Source organism: Pteropus medius, unplaced genomic scaffold (assembly GCF_902729225.1).
Source record: "Pteropus medius unplaced genomic scaffold, Ma_sr-lr_union100, whole genome shotgun sequence".
NCBI classification, from domain to species: domain Eukaryota; kingdom Metazoa; phylum Chordata; class Mammalia; order Chiroptera; family Pteropodidae; genus Pteropus; species Pteropus medius.
In genome coordinates, this window is record NW_024341756.1 from 533,751 (window position 1) to 561,382 (window position 27,632).

A 27,632-nucleotide genomic window follows, 5' to 3' on the forward strand; every position below is an offset into this window, starting at 1 on the left:
TTGCTATCATGGAAAGGTATGCATCTAAGCAATCTGGACTTATCCACTTAATTTTAATGTTTGGGCCTTTTTTCTAACGATGCCACATAGTACTGATATTGCCATTGCTGAAACCTCCCTGGTTGCTGGACATTCTGGTTGTTGTCAGCATTCTACTCTTCATATCATAAGAGTTCTACCACGGGGCCTTCCTGAGGTCAGCTGGTGTGAACATTCCCAGTGGACTACACTCTGGCTGCATTGCCATCTCCATCTCCACGTTCTTCACCATCCTCACCATCCCTATCAGCATCAACAGAATTTTCATACACCAAGCCCAGTTTCAGGAGTTTTACAGGAATTTCCTCTCAGCCCTCGTACTGGAAGAAGAGGCTTGATTGTCTTCCCACTCATTGATGAGACACTGGCATTTGCAGAGGTTAAGAGATGAGACCAAAGGCATTACCATTTCCATTCTCCTCCTCTCTAGTTTGTCGCCATCTTAGCCTTTCTCCCTGTGCCTACTTCCCTTCCACTTTTAGCAGAGATACCACCAGAAGCCTCCTTAGTCCATCCAGGGGTCTTGAGGTGCTCCATCTACTCATCAGCCCCTGGCTTGCCTGAGGTACTGGAGATAACTGGGCTCTCCCAGCTCTGGGAAGGTGGACTACTACACACATCTTGCCTTCAGGGTCTCCACAAGGCCAGACCCACACTAAGGGAGCCATAAATAGCCATAAATTCTGGTTCAACAGTCACCTTGTCCCATTGACTTAGGCTTAGGGTGGGCGGGCTCCTAGAGAGATATTGTTCTATGAGCCTCACAGTGCACTCAGCCCAGCACATGTACACACCACATACACACACCTTCTTGTCTCTGAATCTGCCTGTCCTCTCATTGTTCAAGGCCCCACTCAGAAGCCATGTCAGCTGTTTCTGGTCCTCTTTCCTTCCCTTCCTCTTAGAAGAAGTGATGCTCTCCTCAGTTACCAAGCATTCACTGGGTGCTTAGTGTATGCCAGGTCCTCCTGTGTCAGGGGCAGCTACTGAACACATTCTGTGTGCCAAGCCAGGCTCCTCTGTGAATCCAGGATGAGATGAACCCCAGTAGACAGATGAGGAAGCAAAGACACAGGCTATGTGTCAGAACCAGGTCCACACTCAGGCTCCACAGCTGAGCCCTCCTTGCTGTGTACAGGTTAGCAGGACTAACGCCCTCCACCATAACTCAGGTGGATGGGGTGGACATGCATTCTAGGAGGTGCAAGGCTCCAGGGCGAGGAGAGCAGACAGCAGGAAGCTGTGGGCATCAGTGAAGGACTCTTAGAGTCCCAGGGCAGGAGCCAGCAGGAGGGAAGAGAAGAGATGTGAGGGTAGGAGAGGGCAGGACAAGGTTGGCCCAAGTGACAGAGGCTGTGTTGGGTATGACAAGGGCCTAGGAGTCTGTCAGGGTTGGAGGCCCACAGTGAGCAGCCCCCTGAGTAGCAGCAGGTTGACTGAGCTGGTCTCTGTCATTTCTCTGTTGTGTCCCTTCATCCCTCCCTGCACTTGTACATTTGTTTGACAAACCTGTGTTGAGAAACCCTCACCCTCAAAGCACTCAGTAATGAGGAATCAGCACTTTGGAGAACATTCCAGTAAATAACCATTTTCCATTAAGGTTAAGCTCTTTTCGCTCCACAGTTAGGATTTTAAAATATAGAGTTAGCTGCCCTGGGAACTTTTGTAAAAAGTATTCTTAGAGAAGAAACCAGGAGGCACAGTGTAGGACATTGGCCCTCAGTATATCCCTCAGTCTCCTGTGGTTGGATTAGCTGGAGTTGTGTTCCATGGGTGCTGGAAAGATAAAGTAAAGGAGTAGACTTTGAGATCACTCCCATCACGCCCCAGCTACTAACTCAGGTGGAAATGGTCCTATCTTCTCTGTCTAACAACAATCATTTAGCAACAGCCACTATCATATACTGGGTGCTTTCTCTGGGCCAGGCTCTGTGTTTAATGCTTTACATTCATTTTGTTATTTCAACCTGAAAACAACACTGTGATTATCCCCATTTCACACATGAGGAAACTGAGCCCCAGTGAGGTTAAGCAGATCTCCCAAGGTCTCCTAGCTAGGAGGTGGCATTGCCAAGGTTGGTCCAGCCTGTGGGAGCTGATACTTATATCCACAGCCCTACATGGTACAATCTCTGTGCCAGGGTTTTCCATGGTCCTCACAGCAATCTTGATAAGTAGATGTGATTAGTCCTGACCCATTGAGGCTCAGAGATTGCTGGGGCTCAGATGGTAGAGCTGGAATGTGCGCCCTCTCTCTCCTTCCTCCAAATGCAGAGCTCATTCTTCATGAACAAGGCATGGGGAATGGTGTGAAGGGTATGCTCAGATTCACTCCTACCTTAAGCATGAAGCGTTTTAGGCACCCCTGCTTACCTGGAGGGGTGTCTAGAAAAAAAAAAACAGGAAGGCTTCTGATGTGGGGCAGTCTGGCAGGTAACTGGGCCTTCCCATGCTAGCTACCTCCACACCTGATCACCGTGAAAAGCTGCCTCCTGAAGCCAGGCAACCAGCACTGCCCACTGGCCCTGTGTTGCCCAACGAGCCACAGCGCAGCAGCTTCTCTGACCTCCTGCCCTGGGTCCTGAGCATAGGATTTCCCTCCTTCCACTCTGTCTGGCCCTGGTGGTGCTAATTCTGCCATATGTGAGCAGCAGCCCTTCTGGAAGCCATGTCCTCCAGAGAGATTTGATTATGTCCTGGTGGTGCCATCTCATTAATACAATCAGGAAAGTTTCCTCAAGACTTCAATTGCTTTGCTGGCAGCTGGGCCTGACTCCTCAGCCGTCTGTACTTCATCTTGGCTCACAGCTTTTCTTCAGGCCAGAGACCTTCCGCCAACCAGGCTGGTGCCCACAGGGAGGGGCCAACTCTGAGCACGGCCTCACCAAAGTGCTTTGTAGACACCTTCCTCCTTTCTTTGAGTGAGGTCTCTGGCTCTGATTTTATTCAGTCATCGAGAGTCTTCATTTGTTTAGAGGAAGCACTCAGCAATGAGGTATCAGCACTTTGGAGGACATTCCATAAAATGGCCATTTTCCATTAGGTTAGGCTCTTAATTGAAAATTTTAAGAGGAGAGAAAATTTGGGGAGAGTCCAGAAATTCTCACCATTATGGTAATAAGCTGTAATCAGAACTAAAAAGTTGTGTTAATTCCCATGGATTCTCTACCCAGAATGGCCCAGTGTGTGTCATCAACGAATAATAGTAGTTGGGGTAAGAGGCGACTGATGAGGTCAAATATTCTAGGAAGTAGATTCAGGGAGGGCGAGTGGGTGCACCTTGATTCTTGGATTTGCTGCGGCCCCACCTCCCCACCCTAGTCTGCATTCATGACTGACTGACTTCAAAAGCACTTTAGTGTCATGTAGTTTGAAAATGTGAGGATAGGGACTTCCAGACAGAGGAATGATCATGAGCTGTGGCCAGGTGCAGGTAGGCAGCAAGCCAAATTGAGAGTCTTGGTTTTCCCAGTGAGGCAGGGACTAGAGGTTCAAGGTGAGAATGCTGCAGGAGAGCAATTGGGTCCAAAAACAGGTTTCCAGGGTGACAGCCAGAAAAATGACTCTCCAAGTGCATCCAAGTGTCTGGGTGTGGCACTGAGGGCACCCAAGGCCTGATCTGCCCCTCATGTGCTCGCCTGTCCCACATGTTCCTGCCATATGGACCAAGTGGAGTTTCCTCTTGGTCCTGGCTTCAGTGGGGCTGAGCAGGGCTGGCCAGGCCTCCTCACCCTCTGGCAGGCACCCTGTGGTTTCTGTGAGCAGAGCTGTCAGGAACAAGAGGCTGAACGAGGTCAACTGTCCCCAAGGGGCTTCTTCAAGCTTGGGCCTGAATCTCTCACTGACTTCAGCAGAATTCCCCACAAACTCATCCATGGCCCTGCTGTCCAGCTACAAAGAGAAATGGCAAGCCCTTGGACATAGGGGAGATAGGGTGAGGATGGTGGTGATGACATGGCTACATCATCATTAATTTCCTCTGCTGACCACTCCACTTCCCCACCACTCCCCTGCCCTACTTCAAGTCTCACTTATGACTTTTCTTCTCCTATTTAATGCTCTGAGAGCTACAGTCCTTCAGCGAGAGGTGAGGATGGTTGCCCTCTCTGTGGGTTAAGATGTAACCCAGGAAATTAGAAAAAAATACTGTTACCATATGTTGAGAGTATACTATGTGCCAGAAGCTTTACATATCATCCAAGCCCTAAAATAATCTTGCAGAATATACTTTATCATCCCCCCAGATGACACAGGAGAAAATAGGGCTTCAGAGAGCCCAGGTGACCTGTCCCAGGTAATATAGCCAATGCAGAAGTGGTGCTGGGATTGGAACCAGGTTTCTCCAGGCTCCTTCACCCCTTTCCATGGGGTTGTGCCATTGCAGGATATGTGGACAGAGAGACGGGACACTGAGGCAATAAGCAGGAAGTAGCGTTTATTGGTGCTGACACCAGCTCAGTGGATTCACATCCAAAGGCTGAGCCCCAATCACAGTGGGGCTTTCTCTTTTATACACATCTTATACTTCCTCATAGTTAAAGACTTGCATGTTCTTTCTATATAAAGGAAAGTGTATTTCTATATAAGGAAAGTGTATTTTGATTGGTTGGTGGGCTGTAAGGGGAAGTGAATAACTTTCAACAGTCCTAGGAAGTGGTTAGATAGGGCCTTGCTACCACATTACCCCTTTGATGCTCGGGCCCAAGATTAGGTCAGAGAGCATCATCTTCATCCTCTTCTTGGTCTAAGGACTGATATTTCTATGCTGTATGAACCGAGTACCTATCCTGATTCCCTCTTTACATTTATAGTCTCAGGGGTCATACTAAAGGATGAGCTTAGTAGAAACACAGAGTCCTTACGAGTATGTTGGCCATCTTGGTGAGGTGTTGCCGTCCTCAGGCTTCTGCTGCACATGGATTGGTCAGCGTCTGGTGTGACCAAAGCAGGGCCAACCTTCTTTCGATCTGCAAGTCCAGTCGATGTCTTCTTTTGGAGGGTTAGTCTGAGGGACTCTGTGGAGTCTGAAATGCACTCCCAATCTGCAGCCACTGGCTTAAGCCTGCTATGGTGAATCCAAGGCGTCATCTCGGCAACCTTTACTGCAGTGGGGTTGGACAAGATAGCAGTGAATGGGCCCCTCCAAAGAGGCTTTAAGGGTTGGACATTCCATTCCTTGACCCACACCGAACCTCCTGGCCTAAAGGAATGGGCCTCGGTAATCAGATTAACAGGCAGCCTTTCTCTAACCCAGTGGTTGAGAGCCTGCAAAGTAGTTTCCCGGGCTTGTAACTGTCTCAGAGTCAATTCGCCTATTTCCTGTAGGTCTCCTCATATTTCCTTGAGAAGCACGGGTGGTCACCCAAACAGGATTTTGTAGGGGGAGAACCCAGTCTTCTTGGTTGGAGCCAACCTGATTCTGAATAGTGTCATGGGGAGGACTTTGTCTCATTGTAGATGTGTCTCCTGACATAGTTTTCTCAACTGAGTCTTAAGGGTCCTGTTCATGCGTTCCACCTGTCCCGAACTCTTTGGTCGATAGGCAGTATGCAATTTCCATCTAATGTTCAAATTTTGGGCTAGCAGCTGCACTATTTCTGCTACAAAGGCTGATCTATTATCTGAGCCAATGGTAATTTATAGGCCAAATTGTGAAACAATTTCTTGGAGGATCAGTCTGGCTACTTCTCAGGCCTTCTCAGTCCAGGTGGGGTAAGCTTCTACCCAACCAAGAGGTACTTGTAGTCCTGAGATTGGGGCATCTCAGTGAAGTCTACTTCCAAGTTCTCAAAGGGTGTTCCTCCCACACTCTGGACTCCCAGAGAGGACAGGGCCCCTGTCATGGGTTGTTTCAAACACATACCTCACATTTTTTACATACTACTCGGGAGATGCTAGAGAGCCAGAGGATGTAGAAATACTGGCCCAAAGTGGTTTCAAGAACCGTCCAGCCAATGTGAGTATTCTGATTGAACTGTCTGACAAAGGCTAGGGCTAGGGCCTCAGGAATTGCTATTCATCTGTCCTCAAACTTCCACAATCCACTAGAGAGGTAACTCCCATTTTCGGTCTTAAACCAGGAATCCTCATGCTGTGAATACTTAGAATCCCACTCCGCTTAAGGGACTGAAGAACAGGGCGGCAGTCAGAGCTGTTGGTTCTGATACCCTCTCGGAGGCCGCAAGCTTTGCTTCGTGATCCGCTTTGCAATTTCCCCAGGTAATCACAGTGTCTCTTTTTTTGATGTTCCTGGCAATATATGACTGCCACTCTCTTAGGGGCCCATACAGCATCTAGGAGCTCAAGGATCTCTCTTTTTTTAAAATCTTTTAAAAAATGTATTAATTTATTTATTTTTAATTGAAGAAATTATTTTCGTTAATATTTCCCCCCATCTACTTCCTCCCCCACTTTCTTCCCCCTCCCTCTCGTGACCACTAGTTTATTGTCCATATCCATGAGTCTCTGTTTGTTTGTCCTGTTTCTTTGTTGCTTTTAGGTTTATATCCCACATATAAGTGATATCATGTGGTTTTCAACTTTTTATGTCTGGCTTATTTCACTTAGCATGATTATCTCAAGGTCCATCCATTTTGTCGCTAATGGCTGTATTTCATCTCTTCTTCTTATGACTGAGTAACTGTATATATGTACCACAGCTTCTTTAACCAATCATCTATCATAGTACACTTTGGTTGTTTCCATGTCTTGGCCACTGTGAATAATACTGCTATGAACATCTGTGTGCAAATATCTTTTTGGATATGAGTTTTCAAGTCTTTGGGGCAAATACCCAGTAGAGGGATTGCTGGATCATATGCTAGATCAATTCTTAGTTTTATGAGGAATCTCCATACTGTTTTTCATAGTGGCTTTACAAATTTGCAGTCCCACCAGTAATGTATGAGAGTTCCCATTTCTCCGCATCTTCTCCAGTATTTATTACTTGTTCTGTTGATTATAGCTATTCTAACAGGTGTGAAATGGTATCTCATTGTGGTTTTGATTTGCATTTCCCTAATAGCTGGTGATGTTGAGCATCTTTTCAAGTATTTGTTGGCCATTTGTATGTCCTCTAGGGAGAAGTGTCTGTTCAGGTCTTCTGCCCATTTTTTGATTGGATCGTTTGGTTTTTTTTTTGTTGTTATGGAGTCATATGAGTTATTTGTATATTTAAATATTAAGTCCTTATTGGAGGTGTTGCTTGCAAATTTATTTTCCCATTCTGATGGTTCTCTCTTTACCTTGTTGATGGTTTCTTTTGCTGAACAGAAGCTTTTCAGTTTGAAGTAGTCTCACGCACTTATTTTTGCTTTTACTTCCCTTGCTTTTGAAGTCAAATTCATAAAATCCTCTTTAAGTCCAAGGTCCTTGAGTTTAGTTCCTATGTTTTCTTCTATGCATTTCATTGTTTCAGGTCTTATATTCAGGTCCTTAACCCATTCTGAGTTAATTTTGGTGTGTGGTGATAGACAACAGTCTAATTTCATTCTTTTGCATGTACATTTTCAATTTTCCCAGCACCATTTATTAAAGATGCTTTCCTTTCTCCACTGTATGTTTTTGGCTTCTTTGTCAAAAATTATTTGCCCATCTAAACATGAGTTTACCTCTGGACTCTTAATTCTGTTCCACTGGTTCATGTGTCTGTTTTTCTGCCAATACCATGCCGTTTTGATTACTGTCGCTTTGTAGTATAATTTGAAGTTGGGCAGAGTGATGTCTCCAGCCTCCTTCTTTTTTCTCAGGATGGCTTTGGCAATTCGGGGTCTTTTGTGCTTCCATACAAATCTGATAATTTTTTGTTCTATTTCTTTAAAAAAAAATGTTGATGGGATTTTGATGGGGATTGCATTAAATCTGTATAATGCTTTAGGTAATAAGGTCATTTTAATTATGTTGATTCTTCCAGTCCAAGAACACGGAATATCTTTCCATTTCTTTGTATCTTCTTCAATTTCTTCTAATAGGATCTTATAGTTTTCATTATATATGCCCTTCACATGTTCTGTTAAATTTATTCCTAGGTACTTAATTTTTTTTTGTTGCAATTGCAAAAGGAATTATTTTTTCCACTTCTTTTTCTGACAGTTCATTAATAGAGTATAAGAACACTATGGAGTTTTGAACATTGATTTTGTATTCAGAAACTTTACTGTATTTGCTTATTGTTTCTAGTAGTGTTTTTGTGGAGTCTTTAGGGTTTTCTGTATAATCATGTCATCTGCAAATAGTGACAGTTTTACTTCCTCGTTTCCTATTTGGGTGCCTTTTATATCTTTCTCTTGCCGATTGCACTCACCAGGACCAGCCAATGTTATATTGAATAACAGTGGTGATAGCGGACAGGCTTGCCTTGTTCCTGATCTTAGAGGGAAGATTTTTAGTTTTTCACCATTAAATATAATGTTGGCTGAGGGTTTGTCATAGATTGCCTTTATTATGTTAGGGTACTTTCCTTCTATACCAATTTTGTTAAGTGTTTTGATCCTAAATGGATGCTGTATCTTGTCGAAGGCTTTTTCTACATCTATTGATATGATCATAAGATTCTTTTTTTAATTTGTTTATGTGGTGTATCACAATTGATTTGCATATGTTGAACCCTCCCATTGCCCCTGGGATGAAGCCCACTTGATTAAAGTGTATAATCTTTTTAATATGTTGCTGTATTTAGTTTGCTAGTGTCTTATTTAGGAATTTTGTATCTGTGTTCATGAGAATATTGGTCTGTACTTTTTCTTTTTTGGGTTATCCTTACCAGGTTTTGGTATCAGGGTCATACTGGCTTCATAAAATGAGTTAGGATGTATTGCCTCCTCTTTGATTTTTTGGAACAGTTTGAGGAGAATAGGCATTAAATCTTTGAATGTTTGGTAGAATTCACTGGTGAAGCCATCTAGTCCTGGACTTTTGCTTTTTGTTAGGTTTTTGATGATTGTTTCCATTTCCATATGCTGAACGGTCTATTTAGATTTTCTAGTTCTTCTTGATTCACTCTAGGAAGGTTGTATTTTTCCAAGTACCGGTCCATTTCTTCTAGGTTATTAAATTTGGTGTTCTATACTTTTTCATAGTAATCTTGTATGATCCTTTGTATGTCTAAGTAATTTCAATAATTACTACAGACACTACTTATAAGTAGTGTCTGTAGTAATTCCCCTCTTTCATCCCTGATTTTGTTTATTTGTGTCCTTTCACTTTTTTCTTTAGTGAGTCTAGCCAGGGGTTTGTCAATTTTATTAACCTTCTCAAAGAACCAGCTCCTTGTTGTGTTTATTTTTTCTATTTTTTTTGTTTGTTTTCAATTTCATTTATTTCTGCTCTAATTTTGATTATGTCTTTCCTTCTGCTCACTTTCGGCTTCATTTGTTTTTTCTTTTCTAGTTTTTTAAGATGAATTGTTAGGCTGTTTATTTGAGCTCGTTTCTGTTTTGGGAGGTAGACCTGTAATGATATGAACTTTCCTCTTATGACCACTTTTCCTTTGTCTCAAAAGTTTTGATGTGTTGTACTATCATTGTCATTTGTTTCTATGTTCTTGATCTCTCTTTTTATTTATTTTTCTGATCCAGTTATTCTTCAGTAATATATTGTTTAATCTCCATGTATTTGTAATTCTTGCTTTCTTTTTACAGTTGATCTCCATCTTCAAAGCATTATGATCAGAGAATATGGTTGGTATGATTTCAACACTCTTATATTTGTTGAGGCTGTCTCTGTGTCCCAGTATGTGGTCGATTCTTGAGAATGTCCCATGTGCACTAGAGAAGAATGTATAAGCAGCTGTTTTGGGATGGAAGGCTCTGTAAATGTCAATTATGTCTAGTTGTTCTAATGTGTCATTTAAGGATGTTATTTCCTTATTGATTTTCTGTTTAGATGATCTGTCCATATCCGGCAGTGTGGTATTTAAATCCCCTACTAAGATAATGTTTAAATCTGTTTCTCTCTTTAGTTCTGTTAGTAATTGCTTTACATATTTTGGGGCTTTCTTATTGGGAGCATAGATATTAATAAGTGTTATGTCTTTTGGGTGCATGATTCCCATTATCATTATGAAGTGTCCCTCAGTATCTTTCCATACATTTTTTATTTTGAAGTATATTTTGTCCAATATTAATACCACTACTCCTGCTTTCCTCTGAATACCATTTGCTTGAAATATCATTTTCCTCCCTTTCACTTTGAATCTATATTTGTCTTTGGAGCTGAGGTGTGTCTCCTGGAGGCAATATATGGTTGGGTTTTGTTTTTTGATCCAATCTACAACTCTGTGCCTTTTTATTGGTGAGTTCAGTCAATTTATATTTAGGGTGATTATTGAAATATGAGGTCTTCTTATAGCCATTTTATCTTTTGCTTTCTGGTAGCTCAGTATTTCCATTGCTTCCTTGTTGTTTCTGTTATCTTTATTTTGGTTGGATTTTGTGAGTTTTTCCTCTGGTCCTTTTTGTTTTATGTTATATACTTCAGTTCTGAATCTTTGGTTTGTGGTTAGCATTATGAATATGTAAAGGACAGTTACTTATATACGGTCATCCCTTTTCTTTGCCTTATCTCCATTTGTGAATTTGGATCTTTGAATCCTCTCCTTTTCAGTATTGTTGTCTCAATTTGTTCCTATGTATGTTCAACATTCATTACTATCTTGCTATAGCAAACTTCTTCTTAGTGTTTAAGCTTATAATGCCCTGTTCTTAGTAAGGGTTGCACTCCTCTGCTTCTATCAGCTTGCTAGTCATCTTACTCCTAATGATCTATTTTTTTTTTTTTGTCATTTTGTTTTAGGTGAGCTGACTTTTTCAATATTTCCTGCAATGTAGGCCTCATAGTGGAGAATTCTCTCAATTTTTGTAAGTCTGGAAAGGTTTTTATTTCTCCTTCATATCTAAAAGAGAGCTTAGCTGGATACATTATTCTTGGCTGGTAGTTCCTTTCACTGAATAGTTTAAATATTTGATTCCACTCCTTTCTGGCTTGTAAGGTTTGTGCTGAGAAGTCCGACAATAATTCGATGGGTTTTCTTTTATAGATTACCGTCTTCTTTTCCCTGGCTGCCCTGAGAATTCTGTCTTTGTCATTGATATTTGATAATTTTAATACAAGATGTCTTGGTTAAGGCCTTTTGGGGTTGAGATAATTGGGTGTTGTGTTGACTTCTTGAATTCCAAGCTCCAGCTCATTCCTTAGATTTGGGAAATTCTTGTCCACCATTTGTCTGAAAATGCTTTCTAGTCCCTGCTCCTTTTCCTGGCCTTAGGAAATCCCCATTATTTTTATGTTCTCTCTCCTGATGGTATCAGCTAGTTCTTGTATTTCTCTTTCATGATTTTTCATTCTTCGGTTTCTTCCTTCTTCCTTCTGATTTATTTCTGAAGATTTCTGTCTTCGATATTACTGATCCTTTCCTCCATTCAGTCGACTCTATTTCCCAAGCTTGCTATTTTTTTTTTCAACTCTTGCAGTGTGTTCTTTATCTCCAGGTCTATTTAGTTCTTTTTGAGGATTTCAATCTCCTTGCTAAAAAACTCATTCTGCTCATCTAGTTGTTTTTCAGTTCCTGAAACTGTTGATATGATTCGTTTTGGACCTCACTGAGTTTTTTTCAGAAGCACAATCCTGAATTCTCTGCCATTTAAGTTGCATATTTTCATGTCTGTAAGCTTATTTTCTGGAGATTTTTCTTTTCTTTTCTTTTTTTTCTGAGATGCCTTGTCACTTTGGTTTTTCATGGTGTTTAATGTACTATTTCTCTGCCTGGACATTAATGGAAGTATATTCTGCTTTTTTTCCAGATAGAAGATTTATAATATAATGATCTCTCTAGCCTGTTGCAAAGAAGGCATTTTTCTTTTGGTTTCCATTACTTTTTGTCTAAGCCCCTTGGATCCCTGCTTTACATAAAGTCTTAATAATGCCTTTTTTTTTTTCTTATAGATGTTTGGACACTCTTGCTACCCTCAGTCTCAGTTCCTGTCAGTGTTAGCGACAGTTTTGGTAGCATTTGCTCAGATGCCCTGATGACTTATTCCTGCTACCAGCCATGTGGAGCTCACAGCCCTCCCAGGCAGAGCTGTTCAGGGAAGTTGCCGCACCTTCTCCCCTCCTCCTCCTCTTACAGGGAGCTCCAGTGGGCTGTGAGAGGCAGTTTCTTTGTTTCTCCCAGTCCACCACCCGACACCCGGAGTTCTGACCTGTGGTAGCTCTTATGCTCAGATCCCACATTCACATGTACTGGTGTGCAGTTTGGGTGTTTTTTATTGAATTTTAGATGTTCAGCCTATTGTTGTTTCAAGGGGAGAGATCTGGGGACATCCCTCACACTGCCATGTTTCTGACATCACTCTCAGGGATCTGTTTTCCATACTTTATGTCTTTCCCCCAATGAATTGATCAGTCCTCTCTTTATATAAGTCTACATCGAGCGTGGTAAAGGCATATTTAGAGTCAGTATGTATATTGACATGTACTCCTGCTACAGCAGTGTAATGAACTCTACTTTTTGGGCTGAGGTTCCCCTAGTCAGAGGTTTTGCCTCAGTGATAGAATGTAGAGCCACCACAGCACATCCTGCAAGATGTTCTCCTCCCCTCACGAAGCTGCTACCATCTGTATAGTATTCCGCACCAAGGTCCTTGAGGGGCTGGTCTGTCAAGTCGTGTGGGCTGGAAAACACTTCATTCATGACTTCAATGCAATGGTGGTCTGGCTGGCTGGGCCCAATGGGTAGCAAGGTGGCTAGGTTCAAGGTTCGTACTACCTCTAGGCGTATGCGTGGATTCTCGCACAGCATTCCTTGGTATCTGACCATCTGGGCATTGGTTAGCCAATATTGTCCCTTATACTCCAGTAACATCATTACTGAATTTGTACCTGAACTGTCGGTTCTTGCCCCATAGTCAGTTCGTCGGCCTCTAACACAAAGAGGGCCGTGGCTGCAAGTGCTCGCAAACAGGGTGGCCAGCCTTGGGTGATGGAGTCAAGTTGTTTAGAGAGATAGGCCACTGGGCAATGCCCAGTTCCCAACATTTGAGTCAGGACCCCGACTGCAATGCCTGCCCATTCATGTACATACAGGAAAAAGGGTTTGGAGAGGTCAGGCAGTCCCAAACCAGGTACACTAGTGAGGGCTTGCTTAATGTCTTCAAAGGCCTTTTGTTGTACCTGTTCCCATACTAGGAATTCTCATTTGCCCCCCCTTTGTGGTCTTATAAAGGGGTTTCACCAAGACAAAGTAGTTGGGTATCCAGATCCTACAGAACCCTGTGGCACCTAGAAACTCCCAAACCTGGCATCAGGTAGATGGAATGGGTATCAAGCAGACAGCCTCTTTTCTTTCTGGGCCGAGTTGGCATTGCCCCTGGGATAGGTAGAAGCCAAGGTATTTAACTTTCTCCTGACAGATTTGAGCTTTTTTTTTTCTGGAAACCTTATATCTGGCTTCCCATAGGGTAAGGAATGTTTGTGTTCCCTCCATACATTCTCCTTGTGTTTTCTCTGCCAGCAGTAGATCATCTACATACTGGAGCAGATCACAGCCATTCTGGTCTGCTAGGAAAGCTTTTAGGTTGGAGGCCAGTGCTGTTCTGAAAATGGTCGGAGAGTTTTTAAAACCTTGAGACAATCAAGTCCAAGTTAGCTAGCCTTTGTCTCTATTCTCAGGATTTTCCCACTGGAAGGTGAAGATCGACTGGCTCTGAGGGGCCAGGTGTATGCAGAAAAAGGCATCCTTAAGATCTAGATATGTGAAGAAGGTTGTGGGGATGAGTCCCAGGCAGGTGTATGGATTGGGGACGATTGGGTCCAGAGTTACGGTAGCCTTGTTCATGGCCCCCATGTCCTGGACTGGCTGATAATCGTAGGTCCCTGTTTTTTTGGGTTTTTTTTTTGGAACAGTAAGAGAGGCATATTCCATGGTTACTGGCACAGTTGAAGGATCCCATACTTATTGAGTCTCTCTAGATGTTTATGGATCCCGATCTGTGCCATGTGAGGGATAAAATACTGTTTCTGACGTATGGGCTCTGTTCTTGGTCTGAGCTCTACCAGTACTGGGGAAATATTCCAGTCTAGTCCAGGGGGATTGTCTTCAGCCCATACCCCAAGTATTTTGAAGGGGCGTTCAGGTCCAGGTTGTGGTCTCCCTACTGTAGAGGAGCCATTCTTCTCCTTGGGGAACTGTGAGTGTCATGATCCTTGCTTCTGGTTTCCCCAGGGTTAGGGCTACTCGGCCATGGAAGGTGAGGGTTTTTTGGGTCTTCAATTTTCCTAACAAGTCTCAACTAATTAAAGCCACTGGGCAGTCAGGGAGGTATAAGAACTTGTGAATGACTTTGCAGCCTCCCAGGTTGCATCATCTGGGCAGCAGGAAAGGGCGATGAGTCTGGCTGCCCGTAGCCCCTGCAATGGTGGCCTGTCTCTGTGAAAGAGGGCCTATGGGTTGAGTCACCACAAAATGTTCTGCCCCTGTATCTACCATAAAGTCAATGGGTCAACCCCCTACAGTCATTCTGACCATAGGCTCCTGGGGGCCTAATAGAATGGAGCCCAGTTTGGCCTACTCTTCTCCATAGTCTCTCAAGGCATCTAGGCCAACAAAATAATCTTCTGCGGCCTCAAGTCAAGTGGTCACCGTGTTGGCTGGTACCATCCTTGGAACACCTGGCCTCTTCCTCTTGGGCCAGGAGCAGGCTGGTAACTGCCCAACTGTTGGGGGCACTCATTTTTCCAGTGATCCTTTTGGTGGCAACAAGCACACTGGTCCCGCCCCAACCTCATGTCTGAGTGAGGTGATTCTTTCGGTCGCCTTCTCCTCTGGTCCCATCCGCAGCATGTCAGGGCATCTCTCCAGGAGTCTCCTGATCATTTTACGAGGGCAGCAGTGAGCAGATCTACTTTCTTTCTCATTTTTTGGTCTGCCTCCCATTGGGCTTCTTGATCTTGGCTGACGAACACTTTCATTGCCACCTCTAACAATTGACTGGCATTCATACCAGCAAAACCTTCCAATTTTTGCAGTTTGCACCGGATGTCACCCTGGGCCTGACTGACAAAAGCTGCATTAACCATCCTCTGGTTTTGGGCTGCCTCTGAGTCAAAGGGGGTGTAAAGGCAAAATGCCTCACACAACCTCTAATAGAATTGGCTTGGGCTTTCCTCGGGTCCCTGGAGTACCTCCAAGATCTTACTCATATTCATGGCTTTCTTCCCTCCTTCCTTTAGACTGCCTGGGAGGGCCTCCTCATAGCACTCGAGCATTTGGAGTCCACTGTCCTCATTGGGATCCCATTGGGGGTCCCCCTTGGGGAACTAGTTTTGGGCATAGGCTTGAACATTTAAGGTCCCTGCCAGGTCATATTCCTCTAGCCACTTTAAAGCAGCCTGGGCGATTCACCAGTGTTCCTCTATATTGAAGAGGGTCAGGAGGAGCTGGCAGCAATCGGTCCAGGTGGGCTTATGCATCTGGATGATATATTACAGTAGATCAACCATAGCCCGAGGCTTCTCTGTGAAGGAGGGAGTATGATTTTTCCATTTTAAGAGGTCAGTGGTGGTAAAGGGCTAGTACACAAAGGTGCATCAGCCAGACTGTATGTGGCCATCCTGGTCATAGTATATGGGGTCCTGTGTTTCATGCAGGGGTAGTTGGAGGGCCTCTTCTCTAGAGACAGCTGCTTTTGGTCGGGTTCTGGTCAGGCCATAGGGGGTCAGGGCAGGAGGTGGTGGAGAATCTACAGAGGTCAACGAGAATGAGGTATCTGTGGATTCCAGGCTGTTTTCATGTGGACTTGAGGACAAAGGTCTCAGGGGCATAGCTGGCTGCTCTGAGGCCCTTGGCAGGGGTGGATAAGTGGGAGCACATGGAGGTGGGGTATCCTCTGGCTCACTTGGCAAGATTGGTTTCTTTTCTTTAGGTCAGCATTTGGAGGTTTCAGTGGCCCGGGCTAACATTACTCTGCAATTCCCTTCCAGACAGGCTCTCAACCAAGGGGGTTAGGTCAGGACCACATCCTGCCAACTATTAATATAGGAGAACTGGTCTGAATGACCGAGATTCCCTGCAATGACCTAATAGACCCTGGCTATCACTGCCTTGTCCAGGGATCCTTCTGATGACCACCCCTCATCAAATGAGGGCCAGTCTATCTCACAAAAAATATGAAGTTTCTGGGGGGTGAGCTTCACACCATAATCTCCTGAAAAGCCCTCCTTAAAATTCTTTATCATACATCCTAAGGGGGTCTGCTTACTCTCTTGTCCACCCACATTCCACAGTGTGATGGTGACGCATATATGCTCAGGGATTCACTTCACCTTTCTCTGGCTGCTCCCCTTGTGGGGATATTTCAGGTGCCTCTTAGCAATTGATGGGTCAGTATAAGACCCTGACTTGGATCACTGGAGTAGACTCCTCACAGAGATCCAATGATACAACTCTAAGCCATATGAGATTCTCCATGGACCCGCAAATACGGGCTCAACTCTCACTTCGCAGCCAGGCTGTGTCTCATTCACACTCAGGCTCTCATCATTCAAACACCACCCTCCACCCAAAATACCTGAGAGGTCATAGTTTCATCTCCCTCTACAGACTACTAGGATGACCTCGGGAGTTGATCAGACTCCTCTTCTGCCTCTTTAAGGGCAAGTCAAATACCTGGATCCAGGTCCTTACCAGTCCATCAAGCAGTGCTCCTGCACTGGTTCTTGCACCTCACTGGGTTCCATTGTGCTCTCAGAGCCACCACCTCAGTCCGCTAGAGGAGTTATTTACCCACCCCTACAGACAACAGGTCTGCTGGTGCCACATAGAGTCTGCTTCTCCTAGCGTCCCGGGGGACAACCCCAATGACAAGGGAGGCAAAAACTGGCTGTCTCTGATCCCAAAGGAGCCCCCAGAAATGTTGTAGGATACTTGGACAGGGAGATGGGACACCAAGGCAATAAGCAGGAAATAGTGTTTATTGGTGCTGGCACTGGCTCAGTGGATTCACATCGAAAGGCTGAGACCCGATCATAGTGGGGCTTTCCCTTTTACACACATCTTATACTTCCTCATAGTTAGACTTGCATGTTATTTCTAGATAAAGAAAATGTATTTCGATTGGGCCATAAAGGGAAGTGAATAACTTTCAATCGTCCTAGGAAGCAGTTAGCTCAGGCCTTATTACCACAGTGCTATGAGAGGAAAGGTAGTGTCAGTGGAGGGCAGGACCAACTTTTTTGGGAGAGCCATGTCCCTGTATTCTGCCAGCAGGCTGCATGGTGAGAGCTCATGGGGGAAGCATCAAGGTCTGGTAGCCCACCTCGTTCCTGATGCCTGTCAGAGTCCTCTAGCACCTTCAGGCCACATGGCAGAAAGATATTCTCTACCCTAGAAGGAACCAGAACTCTCAAGCGACAGGCATCTATCTACCTCCTGGTCCAGGAGCCCAAGCACTACTTATTGTTCTGTCATTTCATTTCTTCCTTACATTAATTGCTACCATTGAATGAAAAACAAAGCTGTGTCAGGGAACCAAGGGTGGTGTCCAAGACTGCCATTCATTTCTGAAAGTATTCACATTTGGATTAGTTCAGAAAGTGACCTGCCTTGATTACATTACAGAGTTCCAACTGAAATGTTTCAGAGAACTAGAACTCAACAGGACATTTTGACAACGCTAGGATGAGATCGGATCACTCAAAGAATGTTCTTGTATTAACCAGGAACATTGGAGATCCTGAGACGTCTTTAGGACCTTTGTATGAGCAAATACATAGTAACAGGTCTCCTTAAGTCATGTTATAGAAACACTGGTCTGTCCCAACAAATGGTTATGGTTTCTTGTCCTAGATAATGAAGGTCAAAATATGTCTTATTTTCCTTTTTACCTTGGCTTCCAGGTAGCTCAGTGCCTACTTTTATGCTCAATTCCAGACCTACTTTCCTAGGACTGGTCCTCTGGTACAGTCCCTGGTCTCTTTTCCCTCTTTGTTGCATGAGCCTGTTGTTTAATTTTTGTTTATTATAACCATTATTGCTGATTGTGGGATATTTCTTCAGAAGGAGGTTGGGTGAGTACAAGTAGGCAAGATAAAGAGTAAGTAATGCTGGGAGGTTACTGTGTCTTTAAAGGGCTCTCTGCCAAGGATGAATTAGGCATGTGGGCTGGAAAGGAAGAGAAAGGACTTGAAGGCCTCAATGGTGGCAATCAGGGAGCAGTTATCAAAGAGCACACGCCTATGGTGACATCACAGCAGATCACTTGAAATAAACAGAATTGTTGCAAGTTAGCATGAATAAAAAACTTCATATGCACAGAAGGGAAAACCATCCACAGCTTCTTGTTTAGTGGTCATTGCTTTCATATCTGTTGGCTATCTTGGCCTATACTTGAGGCAAAAGTGGAAGTGTTTGTGTTATGCTTCACTCACTAACTTTGTACCAGAAAGAAGCCTAAGGCACTACATGAGCTACTATCTTATAGTAACCAGCCTTCCTCTCACTGGAACTCACTTAGATTGTCCTTATTTTTTCAATAATGAAGATAATGCTGCAGTGAGCCTGTTAGTTCATATATAGCTTTTTCCTTCTTTTAAATCATATTCACAGAGTAATTGCTCAAATGTAGAATTAGTGTCCCAGAGTATGAGTGTTTGAATACAATAGTGTGTGGGTCTGGCCTGAAGAACCGGACCAGTTCCCAAAACCATAGCACCAGAAGCTTGCTCCTGTACCCCAGACTTATCACTGTTGGATTTGGCATTAAGACATTAATTTGGTACAAAACTACAACTTATTACTCAATCTGAGTTTCTTTGCTGTATGGTTGAGCAAGTCACTCTACTTTATGATGTCGTAGTCTTGTTTTTTTTTTCTTTCTTTTGCTGTTTGTGTTTCATTCTCATAAACTATTTCTTCATAATTACTACACCTTTATCAGTTGAGGATTAATAAATTCATTAAAATTTGAGGGAATTTTTATGTTAAAAATTAGCAATAGGTCTGTCATATTTTATACAAATAGCTTTCTAGCTTGTTTTCTTCTTGTTTTATTCTCCCCCACCTTCTGCCCCCAGAAATTCAGATTGTTTTCTAGTTAAGTCATGGCCCTGATTTGCCAGTGAAAGGGGACTGTCCCGTTATCGTTCCTTACCCTGAGTTTGGAGGCTAAGTCTGGCTGAGAGTGGTCTTTGGGGGCAGGTTTTGTGCATTTGAGGCCTAAACCTGGACCCTGCATTATGCTTTATTCCCATTTGGGCCCCATGGGCCTGGGAGCTGGGGCAAGTATGCACCTGGACAAGGCTTGTGGGCCACACCATCCTCAGATCTGAAAGACCAGGATGAATGAGGTCCCAACTCAGCCCCATGAAGGTAACCACAGCAGACTGCTTACCTGGTTGTAGAGCTCTCCAAGACCCATCTATACCTGAGAAGGGAAGTCCCTAGGGTTCATCCTTCAGTGGCCAGGAAAGTCACCCTGGGGTAGGATGGGAGCATGCACCCAGCAGAAGGTTTTGTTCAGCAGAGTCAGAGATAGGGATGGATCAGTCAAGGTGCTGAGCAAGACCCATCTTAGCTATTCACGTTCTACAGACCCCCGTACCTAGCATCTCTTCAGCCTCCTGCCCATCACACTATTGCCTTACGTAACTTGGTTACCTGTCAGTCCCACTGTTCATGCACTATCCCCTCCTCCAGGAACCTGCCCTTGCTGACTGTTGCAGCACTTCTTGGAGGTACAACCTGGAGGACTCCCAGTAGAGGTGTCCCTTTAGGCATGAAATGGCTATTTGCCTGGCTTACAAAAAGGTGTAGTGTGAGGTTGTCAGACTGAATGCATATGTTGGATGATTGGATCCGAGGTTCTGCCAGGTGAGTGAGGTTCTCCTCTGGTCCCTCTGGGATCCCCTTGCCCCCCTACAGACGTAAGTATGACATTTGGGGGTGCTCTGAGTGGGACAGGAGGCTGTAAGTGACTCCCTCCCTGTCTCATCGCAGAGCCTGGGCACAGCTCAGGAAAGTAGCGAGCCATCCCCCTTGTCTCCAGCCTCCTTTGTGTGTGAGTCACCATCTGGGAGTAGCCTTCATTTATTTTAATTTAACAGCAGCACTCTGCTCATCCTGGAAGCACCTCCACCAGCTTGTCCTTCATTCTACTGTAGCTTTATACTCTGCGAAGGAAGGGGGCTGGGTGCAGAGTGCTTTGTAATAATCGTATATTGCATCATATTTCAAAAATTTTTTTCTAAGTAGAAGCAATGGGAGAAATTTACTAGCCTGACAAAAAAAATCCATTGTTCATCAATTTATGTGCAGTATCTCAGGAAGGGATTAAATCATTTAGCAACATGTCCTTAAGAAATCATTGCAGGCTCACACTGCACTTTCTATTCCTAAAACTTCCCATCAAATACGTTTTCCAAATGCAAAGCAAGTTTGATGCTATGGTCATCTTCCTAGCTGTTCAAAAGCTGTGTGGTAGAATTCTGGGCAGAGCTGTGTTCGGGTGTATGTGGAAAATACACACTTGTGTGCCTACAGATGCCAATAAATAGATGCTCTGATTACATAAAATCACACAAAACAATTGTCTAGCCGTGATTGTTTTCAGTTTTCTTATGTTTGCCGCAAATTCATCTAGATAAATAAAGACATAAATATATCTAAGCCCCTAGCTACAGAATTCCAGAAGGCTTGTTAGAGTCCCCTTTTGTTATGCACAGAGCTCTGCAGGGCTTGGCATAGTGTTGTCAGGTGATCAGGGGAAGGAGTAAACTGCCCCTTGAGAGTCAGTGGACCAGTAGTTGGGAGCTTTGGCTTTGAAGCCAGCTAGACCTAGGTTCAAATTGCAGCTCCTCACTAGCAAGTTGTGTGACTTACCCCCTCAACACTTTCCTCTTAGGGCCATGTGAGCCTGGAATGTGTGGTACTGGGACTGGTGTTTAGATTTTTGGATGGGGGTCCTTTGGTTGTTAATGTGCCTGAAGTTCTTACAGCCTGTCTCGGCAGGACAGCCAGTCCCCGCTTTGACCATGCATGAGGCAGGAGGTGTGGGTAACTAAATATTGTGGTGGTAATTTTATGTGTCAACTTGACTGGGCCATGGAGGGCCTAGATGAAACAGTATTTCTGGGTGTGTCTGTGAGGGTATTCCCAGAAGAGATTAGCATTTGAATTAGTAGACTGAGTAAAGCAGATTGCCCTCCCCAGCATGGGTGGGCCTCATACAATCAGTTGAAGGCCTAAATAAAACAAAAAGTTTGGGGGAGGGAGCATTTGTTACCTTCCTGCCTGCCTGCTGGGCTGGGACATCAGTCTTCTCCTACCCTTGGACTAGGACTTATACCATTAGCCCCCTGATTCTAAGGCCTCTGGACTCAGACTGGAACTATACCACTGGCTCTCCTGAGTCTACAGTTTGCAGATGACAGATCCTGGGACTTCACAGCCTCCATAATTCCATGAGCCAATTCCTCATAATAAATCTTTCTCTCAATAGATAGATATATGTATATATAGGAGATATATACATATATATATGTATATATCTCCTATCGGTTCTGTTTCTCTGGAGAAAAAAGACTAATACAGATAACACAGATATGAAGGTGGATAACACAGCCTAATCATTCATGAAAAAAAAAAAAGAAATATTTTTTGTTGGAATTAAACAGGAAGACATTCTAAACATTAATCACTCAGTTTTATTCATCTGCAAAACACTTGCTGAGCACCTCCTGTGCCAGGCCCTGATCCAGGGATCCCAGGGTGGACTAGCTGCCAATCTGTCATCATGGGGCTCAGGTTCTTGAGGGACATAGGTGGTGAACTAGTGGATGAATTGAGGAGCACAGAAGGTAAGTACTGTGCAGGCAATAGCAGGGCCCTGGCAATGGGGAGGGGGAGGTGAGAGTAGATAACAACTGCACAGGTCACCGAGGCCAGAGAACAATAGGCACCACCTGCCTCCTGGAGAAGGTGTTTGAGTGGGAAGGCGAGAGAAGCTCAGCAGGTCCTTGGAACAGTCAGGGTAGGGAGAGCTTCCAAACTCACCAGGAGAGGCCCTGGAGAGGGTGCTTGGCTGAGCTGACAGACTGCATCTTCAAATTTTATTTCCATCTTACAGAAGGCGCTGAGGCAGAGACCATCCATGGCAGGACAGGGCAGGCCTGCACAGAGGCCCTTGTAGGGCCTGGGGCTGTGGCCTGTGGACTCTGAGGGTCTGGAGCACCTCACTTTATCTTACCCTTCCTGGAGCATCTTTTATTTTCCTCTTCCTATGACAATATCATGCTTCCCACCAGCCTCAGGAGGCCCAGCCCTTGCTCCTTTACCTGCTTCCCCCACAGTGTTACCTGCACTCTGCCTGGCTCCTAGCAGGTGTCAGAAATGTGGCTAAGGGCATGGTAAGTAATAGATAGCCTTGGCCAATGAGAGTCTGGAGGTGAGCCCTTGCAGCCACCTCAATAGTCATCTGTGGACTGGTCTTCCCCCAGTCCGCAATCACCCCTTGGGAGGTTCATGGGGCAGCTCCTGTCTACATACCTCCACTCCCATGCCCCATCATTATTTAAGTGGTGACAGCTGGAAGTGCTCCTTCAGCTGCTGGAAACAGTGGTAGGTGGGCTTATCACAGGGTTAAGTGTCCTTCAGGATGGCCAGAGACATCCTCATGTCAGAGGACAGTGGGGCTTGTAGCCGTGGGACTGTGTTTATTCTCTCCAGGGGAAAAGAGGCCCTCTGTGTTGATTGCAGGCTTCACTCAGACCTATGGCCAGGGAAGAAGGGAAAGGATGAGGTCCCTTAAATGCATTCCTTTGCCTCACCTCCCTGTGCTGCCTACACTTCCCTCCTGAGCTCTGAGTCTGTTTGCTGTTTCTTAGAAAGGCAGGTGGCCCTGTGTACTTCTGAAAAATCCTGAGGCTATGCTCAAGGATGGGCAGGGGCCAGGCAGGGCCACTCAGAGACCCAGTGGGTGTTGGGGTGAGGCAAGGGCTCTGCCCACTGTCACAGCTTGGGTGCTTGGGGGCAGGTACATGGTATTCATTCCTCCAGGGGAGCTGACAAGCTCTTTGTTGGACCCATGGAACAGGAGGTGTCCTTGACAGGGAGAAACTGAAGGGGAACCTAGGAGTTGCTAAAATTGAAGGGGGTCATTCCCAGTGGCGGGGGGAGGGGGTGGTCATTGAAGGTCCAGAGGCCCTGGGAGTGTACACAGTAAGATGGGCTGCAGCTGAGAGCAGCTGAAAGGAAGGAAGGAGGAGAACCAGGGGCCCCATGAAGTAAGGGCAGGGGTCATGGACAGCATGAAGGAAAAGAATGCTGAGTGAGATGTGGTGGGGACAACAGACGGGTGTCCTTCAGGTTTGCCAGCATGCTGCTTCACCAGGAGACTAGTGTGGATCCAAAGAGACAGTGGGTATGGTTCTTGGTTCCCCAGATGTGTTCCTTGGGGCATGAGGGTGCTACATAGAAAATGGTGCTGAGATTAGTTGAGTTTGGGAATGCTGGATTTATCATGCTAAATAGCCTTCTCACTGGTGACCACCCAAAGCTGGACCTCCACAAGGGGTTGGAGAGTCAATAGCACTCAGGGCACAGATGAGAAGAGATGGCACAGGCTCTGCTAAGAAGTTGGCTGTAAGAGGAAGAGAGCCAGAGAGGAACATGGGACAGAGGGAGATTTTTTATCTCCCCTTTTATTTTAAAAAGAGAAGCAATTTAAATAGAGTTGTATATGTATTAGGGACAGGAGTGGGGAAGAAAATGTTTGTTGAAGTCAGGATTGAGGCAGCCAGGCAAGAGAGTTGCAGAGCTTATGGGGAAGTGGCAGGAGAACTGCTGCCTCATCACCTCTCTTGGTGGTGTGAGTGAGAGTGAGCTAGTGTGTGAACAAGAGAGTGTGTGTGTGAGAATATGTGAGTGTGTGTGGTGGGGGGAGGTGGGAGGGTAAGGTTCCAGGGTATAGAGACAAAAGGTGGCTGGATCCAAGGGTGAGGTCCACTGAGGTCAGAGGCCATGACTTCATGGTGACTCTAACAGTAACAGCTGTTTCTTTCCAGCAATCAAGAAGGTGAGCAACTGGTTGATTCAAGTTGGAGGCCTTACTGGGCGTCAGTGGAAGCATCAGAGATCATAAATGGTGTTAAGGACTTGGTGAGAATGGAGATAGAAGAGGGCTTTTGCATTTGAATATTTGAAATCTTCTGGTGCTAGAGTAAATGGTAGACTATCAAGGGCTGCTGTCAACTTCCTCCCAGTGCTAGAAGAGAGAGATCCAGAGCAAATGTAAAACCAGGGGATACCTGGGGAGACAGACCAGAGTCAGTCCAGTTACTGAGGACATAATGGGCAAGGAGAGAACTAGTGAGGCAGCCTCAAAGTCATGCTAGGTTTTTCCCTTTTTCTGCTTGTAGGGACTGAGTACCCCCATTCTGACCTTGGAGGAGGCCCCTCTGCCACTGGGCACAGAGGGTACTCAGAGCAGACAGGAAACTCAGAATGAAGCAAAAACTAAGATCATTCCCACATGAGCAGTGACCAGCTGCTCCAACCTGTCCCTTCAGCCCCACCATCACCCTATATACCCTATAGGTATAAAGCTGGCAGCAAACTGGTGGCAACAATGTGGTGATATCAGGCTATACTGGGTCCACCTGGGCATAGGGCTCATAGTAATGGGTATGAGGGCTGCCCAGCTCCTGGATATTCCCTTTCTTACTACAACCTTATCTGGAGAAGCGTGAGATACAGTGCACATCTACCCCTGGGAGACATTAATGGCCAAGGTGGCTGATATCTCCAAGGAAATAAGCATGAGCTCACAGGCCTCTAATAAAAGGCCAGAAACCTATGACAGACCCCAAAGGGAGTCACCTATGCCAGAGGAGACAGACTGATAGAACAGACAGAGCAGGTACTTAAGACAAGCAACCAAAGTCTTCAGAGTCATAAAGGAGAATTTGGGGAACATAAGCTCAAAAGAAGCAGTTATGAAGATGAACCAGTTAGAGATGTTGAGGATGACAAATACAATATACATGTTGAAATGGACTGGAAGCTTCACTGAGGGACTATTCCAGCAAGCATCAAGAAGGGAGAAAGGGGATGGAAAGCATAGGAGGAAAGTTGAGAGGTGTGAAAATTAGAAAAAGAAGTGTCTTCATCTTTATATCAGGAGTCTTGGAAAGACAGAAAAAAGGAAATGGGAAGAAAATATTTGAATAAATGCTGAAGGAGAATTTCCAAGAATTAAAAACATAAGACTTTAGATGGAAGCATTCAAGTGTCAAACAAACCAAAACCAGCAAAGAGAGAGTTCTAGAAGAAAAAGTGGTTATGGAGAAACAAGAGTCTGACCTAGATCTCTCAAGGCCACATGAAAGACCAAGTCCATTGTCAGGTCCATAATGCGTGGCACGAGGCTAAGACTACGCAACATACAGGGCTGTGATAAGGACAAATCTAAAAACGGATGCACTGTGTGAAATGAAAGAATCAGGGGGAACCCTGGAGCCCAAAACCATTAATGTGCACCACAAAAGCCCATATAAATAATACTTTGTAATTTTCTTATCTACCTTTATACATTTATAAATAAGTGGCATGTGGACTATAAGGCACATGTAAAATAGATGAGGGGCTGCTGGGGTGGGGCATGTGAAGAATGGGATCAGAGATGGTGAGTGAAAGGAAAAACCAACACCAACAATAACCAGTACTGAAGTGGGACCTGGTGTGGACTGATGATGTGTAGGAAGGGAGACGGAAGGAGACACCTTCTGAACTGAGGAGTGATCAAGTTTGTGCATCCAAGCCTCTAAACACACAAAAAAATGAACTGTAATTAAAACAGAAATATATCTTATAACATCTAGACCAGCAGGGGAGGGAAAAAGAACAAGAAAACTCAGTCCACTAGGGACAAATAGAAAGTAAGACAGTAAAAGTATATATCGAAAAGTATATATCGACAGTAAAAGTATATAACGATATAAAAAAATATATCGTTAAAAACAGATTCTCTAACTAAATTTTAAAAAAAAAGCAAACTATGTAATATATATGAAATATATGAAATCTGAAATGCGCAATTTTAAAATTTGACATCTTGGGCCAATATAGAACCCCACACTCAACATGTTGGACGTTCATGATTTCTCAGCACAAATGGAACCTTTATAATATTGACCATGTCGTGAGCCACAAAGAAAGCTTCAACAAATACGAAAGATGGTATATGGGACATGCTCTCTAATCAAGACACAATAATATTAGAAGTCAATCACAGAAAGACAGGCTCCAAACCCAGATATATCTGAAAACCAAAATAATTTGTGGGCCAGAGGAGAAATGATAATGAAAAATGCAAAAGATATAATCCAAGCAATAAGAAAGCAGCAGATATTGATTGTCATGGGATGCAGGTAAAATGGCACTAGAAGGAAATATATAACCTATGTTAGGGAAAAAGAAAGAATGAAGATTACTTAGCTCTATGTTCAATACCAGATGTTAAGAAAAGATGCATAAAATAAACTCAGTGAAGAAATTGGAGACAGAGAGGGTGGTAGACCAGGAGAGGGGAGTTCCCAGTGAGGTTAAAGAGCAAATGTGTGAACCAGAGGGGAGCCAAAGGGCAGTCTGACCCTGCTTAGAGAAGGCTGGGCACTGTCTCCCCACTTCTTAGACCTCCTGTGCTGGGCTTCCCGAGAGCATGGGCGTCAGGGTGCCCCTCTGACTCTACTCTGTAGTCATTCAGGGCAAAGGACAGGAACTGGAAGTGCTTGGGGCATGGCGGGGCCTGATGGGCAAGTTGCTTCTGTCAACCATGATTGTTGCTGCCAATTCAACACCAACAGGAATCCCCACTTTGGGGTGTAGTGAAGAAGGAAACTTTATTTAGTGCAGACAGCTCAATTGTGATACAGCATGGTTTTGAGGCAGCCCTTGGGCAAGGCTCCTCTCTGGTTAGACAGCTCTGCTCTGCTCTGCTCTGCTCTGCTCCCATCCTCTCCAGTCCAGTATATTCTGGTATACTTCCCTCCTCTATGGTTCAGCAAGAGGTCTTTGGTGTTACAGCTCCAGCCAGGGAAAGACAGTCTTTAATCTTTGGTGGAAAGGGAAAGTATGCTTTCAGAACCAGAGGGAAGCTGATTTGTATAGACAGATGTCCCTTCCCCAATTCCTAATTAGTCTGTTCTCATGCAAATGAGGACACCAAATCCTCACAGTTTGATCTAAAAAGCACTGTCCTGATTGTTCAGAACGAAGCCTATCTGATTAGTCAGTGAAGGTGCTAATGAGGATATAGCTGCACAGATCTGATTGGATGGGGAAAGTCTCAGTCCTATTGGTTGAAATAGGATTCCAGGAACTCCTTTATAAGAGTTGGCTCAGAGGCAGGAACACTTTGCAGGAGGCAGGCAACTTAATGCAGGCTTCTTCCTGAAGCACAGCTTGTGTGAAAGAACTCTGTTTAGAAACAGCTGCTAGGCTCTGTTTTTAAATTTGAGCCTATTCTCTCAGGCCCAAGATGAGGAGGGCTAGCCAAGCAGCCCTGCCTCAGGGAAGACCCTGGGCATCATACTTATGTTAATCTAGT

General features: G+C 44.6%; 1 long non-coding RNA gene across 5 annotated transcripts in view; it reads left to right on the top strand.

Annotated features, from left to right (window-relative positions):
- Positions 1–5,915: 5,915 nt before the first annotated feature.
- The window catches only part of LOC120594589 (uncharacterized), a 30,799-nt gene continuing 9,082 nt past the window's right edge, over positions 5,916–27,632 (top strand). For 2 of the 5 annotated variants that reach the window (XR_005650637.1, XR_005650635.1), the window contains exons 1-2: positions 6,002–6,258; positions 9,678–9,716. This is a non-coding gene — a long non-coding RNA (uncharacterized LOC120594589). The other 3 variants (XR_005650634.1, XR_005650633.1, XR_005650638.1) reach the window with 2 other exon arrangements.